The sequence below is a fragment of the Dendropsophus ebraccatus genome, chromosome 1, assembly GCF_027789765.1.
Source record: "Dendropsophus ebraccatus isolate aDenEbr1 chromosome 1, aDenEbr1.pat, whole genome shotgun sequence".
In the NCBI taxonomy this organism is placed as follows: Eukaryota; Metazoa; Chordata; class Amphibia; order Anura; family Hylidae; genus Dendropsophus; species Dendropsophus ebraccatus.
The window spans coordinates 82,149,138-82,155,148 of NC_091454.1; positions in this window are offsets into that span (position 1 = coordinate 82,149,138).

The following is a 6,011-nucleotide window of genomic DNA, read 5'->3' on the forward strand; positions in this document are numbered from 1 at the left end:
GGCTGTGTTCATGCATAGTATTTTGGTAAGTATTTTTACAACCAAAACCAGGATTGGGTTGCAGACACATAAAGGCTATGTTCACACAACATTTTTTCATCTCTGTTTAAAATGACATCCGTCATTTTGAGTGTCAAATAACGGACGTAATTTAGCAGCCTGACCTCCCCTTAGTACAATGACTGGTGTTTGTACATTATTCCAGTTTGGGGTTACTGATTGGACTTTGGATGCGGCTTAATTGAAAAGTCCATTGAATTTAATAGTAAAAACGGAGAAAGAACAGTGACAAAAGGAAAACTGTGTGTGAACTACAAATAAAAAACGTCCGCTGTTTGCAAAAAACGTCCGAAAATAATGATCATGTTCATTATTTTGACGCCCGCAGCAAAAACGGCCATTATTCAATACGTTGTGTGCATTGAACGTCCGTCTTCCTATTGACTTCAATGCATTGCATTGCATTCAGTTAAATCTCGTCAAAAACGGAAGTTATTTTAAATATGAAAATTGTCCGCCTTTTTAATATTTTTGACCTGGTGTGAACATAAAAGAAAAACTAATAAAAAAAATCTGTTTGCAAAAGACGTCCAAAAATAATTGTCATGATCATTATTTTGACGTCTGTGGTGATATCGTACGTCTTTCCATTGATTTCAACACATGGTATTGTAGTCAGTTAAATCGCGGCAATAACGGACGTTTTTTTAAATAGATAAAACGGACGCATTTTCTCTATTTTTGATGTTGTGTGAACATAACCTGTGAAAGGAATTTAGAAAAATCCTGTTCACGTAAACATAGGCCTAAATTTACCAATTTTTGCTTGTTTGTACTTGCTGAGTTATTTTGTCCTTGCACCAGTGTTATTTTATATTGTGGTGCACATTTGGCTGAGAATAAGGACTTCAAGTGTGTCCTCATGGCTTTTTACACCTCTCTTTCGGATGCAGTAAATAAGTGAGTAAATTTGTAAATTGTGAGTTTCATATAACTGTACCCACCATGCTTCCTTTTCAGGAATAAAAACCCAATACTCGAAGTCATTAAACTGTACCTATCAGTACTTCTGCTAATCCTACCGATGGTGAATTTCTCATTGCAGACGGTAATGCACACAACCTCCTTTTGAATCCAATTGGGGTTGTCTTGGTGTGTTCATAGCTATGGATAACTGAATTTCTGGCTGCAGAGAGAAATTCACTGCCGACCGGGTCAGTGAATATGCTGACAGGTACTTTAAAGTGTTGCAAAGAGGCTCACACACTCTATAAATGTTGACAGAAAACCAAGCGCTACTGTGTGGCGCATCAGGGGAGATGAGTTTGGTGCAGCACAATTAGTAAATCTGGACCATAGTGTGTGCCCACTGGGGTAAAATTTGATCAGGACCTTGTTAATTTTAAAAAGAGAAACAACATACTAATGAGTTCAATGAGTACAATTACAGCAATACCTTTCTTAAGGCTTTGAAATTTAAAACAATATTAAAACTATAATTTCAAGAACTTAGGCTCCATGCACACATCTGTGAGCGGCTGGTGGCATAATGCTGGCTCTGGCCAGAAGAGTCATTGTCAGCTCATCAGTGCCTCATTTACTGTATGTGCTCCTGACAAAAAGTGCATACAGTTAAATGGCCAGGCACAGCACCCTGCGGCACTTGCTCAGGTGCTGATGCTGGCTGGACTGGCTAGCAAGGCATTCATCAGTCCATCTAGTTTCCAGATGTGCATCTGGAGCTGTTCATAAGTCCGGATGCTCTTATAAGGTTTTTTGGGGCTTCTGCACCGTAATTCTAGGTGAAAATTCGGATTCATAATTTCCAGCATGGACACCCTTCAGAAAAAATCCTGAAGGGTGGCCATGCCTAATAGAACCCTATGGGTCCGTAAATTTATCTGGATTTGTGCATGGGTTCCTACAATTTAGAAAAAACTGTGGTTTAGGGTTGCTTAAAATCTCAGTTTACTTGCATCTATTTACACATACAGTATAACGCATTTCAGTACATGTCGGATGTTGTAATTCTGCAGTCAAGGGCACTATGTGTGTTAAGTCCACAGCAGTACAAGTGTCTTTCCTGGATCTTAGTTTGCTACAAGGTACGGCAATGTTCTCATGCAGTTTTTCGAGCCTTTCTTTCAGATATTTTTCTGTTCTGGCACAGTTTTTCAGCTGTTGTCTGCAATTAGTCCCTTTTCCCAGCAATTTACAGCTCAAAAGGCGGTGTGTGTACATAACCAATAATGTCATCTCAACCTGGAATCCCAAACGAGTAAAGATAAAAAAAAGAGTATAGAAGTGGCAAATAAAGTATTCTATAAAAATGGAAAACATGCAATTCCACAATTATTACATTTATTTACATAAAACCCAGTAAGTCAACTTTATGGGCACATTCCCACGAAAACAATGGCAGATTTACAGTACAAATAGCCTGAGGATATATTATTTATTATTAACCTACACAAAACCATTTTACAAGACTTTTTTTTTTTTTAATTTTACAAAATGTCGATGACAGTTATTCGTTTGCACATTTCTGGTAGAAAATATTTTAGTCATTTTATAGTCATTGTTGGGCCCTCAAAATCACAAATGAATTTTTGGGTAACCAACTACTTATCATATTTTATTCCTTGGACTTTTATAAAATCTTGTAGCAATTGGTTTTCCTATTGCGTTCTAAATCCATATAATTATAGATGGTAAAAATAGAAGAAATTGAGAAAATCGGTTTCCTAACTTATTTTGACCTTGTATCATTGACTATAAATAACAGATGTGGAAATCAAAATGATTTCCATTTGGATTAGACTTAGGCTGGGTTTACATATATCAGTTGGCATCAGTTGCGTTTTTTGCTTAAAAACTGACCACAACTGATGTCACAACTGATGCCAAAAATGCATCAGTTGTCATCAGTTTTTCTATCCGTCTTTTCATTAAAAACCATCAGTTGCCATCAGTTTCCATCAGTTGTCATCAGTTGTCACAAGTTGCGCTCATCAGTTGACATTTTTTTCCCCAGTATGTTTTCCTGTCATTTTCAATGGGATTTGCGGGGGAGCGCACGGGGGCTATATACTAACTGGGGGAGCTCACAGGGGGGCTATATACTACAAGGGGAGAGCGAACAGGGGGGCTATATGGGAGGGGGAGAGCGCACAGGGGGGCTATATGGGAGGGGGAGAGCGCACATGGGGGGCTATATACTATTGGGGGAGAGCGCACAGCAATGCTGTATACTAATTGGGGGAGAGCACACAGGGAAGCTAAATATTACTGGGGGGGCAACAGGGGGGCTATATACTACTGGAGGAGAAACAGGGGGGGTGATATACTACTGGGGGACCAAGGGGGGACTATAGGGGAGGGGGAGAGCACACAGGGGGAGATATATGTTTATTTTATGCTACTATTTGACTGAACGCCGGATGCCAGAGCCGAACGGCATGCGTCCTGCCCGGCGAGGCATCCGGCGCTCTATTCGATTGTATTGGTGCGGCGCCGCATCACCGGAGCGGCGGTCCGCCAGGACGCTGCAAGATGCGTCCTAACGCACCGACGGTCCGGTGATGCGGCGGCCACTATTTCCCGCCGCACATTTTGAACGATCCCATTGAAAACAATGGGATCAGTTCAAAGATGCGTTTCCCTCCGGCGCTTTTCTCCTGCGCCGGAGGGAAACGCCGCCGCACCGCCGGACATATGTAAACCCGGCCTTACAGTCAAAGAAAACTAGAAGGTCAAACATGGAATATTCTAAATTGTTAACATGTGAATATGAGGGTATACATCTATGTTGCAGATATCCTTTTCCCTAGCATGGTATGGAGATGCTGATACCATGGATGGCTGGGCCATATATAGCCTTTCCACCTTTACCACGTCATCTTAAATGCTAATACTTTCCACTCTCTGCTTTGATATTCCCTCTGACAGTATTTGCTGTGAAGGGAACAATTGTGGTAGTTTGTTTTCTCTTTGATTATAGCACTGTCCAGAAGAATTACACAGAAAATAACCCTCCCTAACTTAACTACGTGCAGAGAGCAATTTCTGTCAAGAAGAATTTCCTTATGCTGTAAAAATAAAGAGCAGGGGATGCCTCGAAGAGACAAGGCATACATACATAAGGAGCAGTGAAAGAGTTCATGTTAGAAGAGTTCCTTATATTTTTTCACTGTATAAAACATACCAGTATCTAAACTAACAGTAAAATTTACAAGATAACAGTGAATGGGCTGTAAAAAGTATTTTTAACTGTCTCTCCTTAATTTCATACAAACATACTGAAATACCACAGAAACTCCAAGCAATTATCGACCATATTTGACTGATTATGGGCCATTACGGTCGATAATCGCTTGGTGTAATAGCTACTGTTAAAGGGCAGCGATCACCCGACATGCGCGATGTTGGCTGATCCTTGTCTTTTAACATGCTGAAAAAAAACTTCAAGGGTAACAGGCGCTATCTCCTATGGACTCCCCTCACGCAGCTCCCTGCGGCCCCCCCCCGCTCTTACCTGTTCGTTGTTGGCGTGTGTAATGGTGCCAGCAGCAGGCGGGAAATGAGCAGCAAGCGAAAAGTGAAAAGTCTAGATATACAAAATGACCTGCAGGACTCTCTAGTGTTCATGAAGAAACCTGTGAAAAACTTTATTCCATCATACAGACAAAAACAGGTGTGAAAAAAAGAAAGAAAGATTAAGGAAGGAGAGCTTAACTTCATAACAATTTGTAGCAAACTCAGAATTTTATTCTTAATTAGTGATAGAATTGACTTCTAACGGCTATGTTCACATGACTTTTTTTTTTTATCTGTCCGTCTTTTTTCTCTCAAAATGGGTGCCTGTCATTACAATCATTGCTGTTGGTACATTATTCTAGTTCAGGTCCTTTTGGTTGTGGTTCTTTTTTAAACCCCCATTAAATTTAGTAGAAAAGATGGTTAAAGGATGGTGGGGGAAAAAAAGTGTGTGAACAACTAAAAATAGCATCCATTGTTTGCAAAATAACATCCGCGTTTAATTGTCATGAACATTAATTTGACATCTGCACAAAAACTATCCGTTATTCAATACACTGTGCATTGAATGGTCGTTATTCCATTGACTTTAATGTATTCAATTGACTTTAATTAAAATTGGACGTTATTTTAAAAAAAAAAAAAAAGCTGATGCCTTTCCTCTCTCTTTTTTTTTTTTTACACAGTGTTATCATAATAATTACACACCACAAGGGTATGATTTTAAAAATATTTAACAAATTTTATTAATATGATTAAAAAATCTTCAATCTTTAATAATACTGTGCAAAAGGATCCAGTAATAAAGACAACCACCTGCCACAGTATTTGCATCCTCTATTCTTTCAAAAGCTGGTCACAGTAAGCATATAAATCAGATTGACTATAAACATGCAGTGTATCCATATGGCCTCCTAGGTCCAGTAAACAGCAGTATACTGTACATAACCTGTTTTGCTACAAGCCCATATCATATCATGTGCTTACCCACAGTAGCGTGTGGCATCCATAACCCTGATGCGCGTTTTGCGTGCGTTGCTTTCTCAAGGGCCCTCTGATTTATATGCTTACTGTGACCAGCTTTTGAATGAATAGAGGATACAAATACTGTGGCAGGTGGTTGTCTTGTTGTCATGTTAAAGGACAACTCCCACAAAATTTTTTTTTGGCTTTTTTTTAACACGCATTACAAAGTTATATAACTTTGTAATGTGGTTAAATGCCTTGTGTGGCCCCTTCCCCCACTTTCCGACCCCCCCCCCCCCCCCCCCCCGGAAGTTAAAGAATGTATACATTACCTATTACGATCGTCACGGTCCTCTTCTCCCGGGCGGCATCTGGTGACGACGACATCAGAGCCTGGGGGCGGTCCGGGTCTTCTTCCTCCTTGGCGTCTTCATTGAAAGTGAATGGGATGGAAAAGGCTGCTGGTGCACATGCGCACCAGCAGCCTTTTCATTGGCTGGAGTGCATCA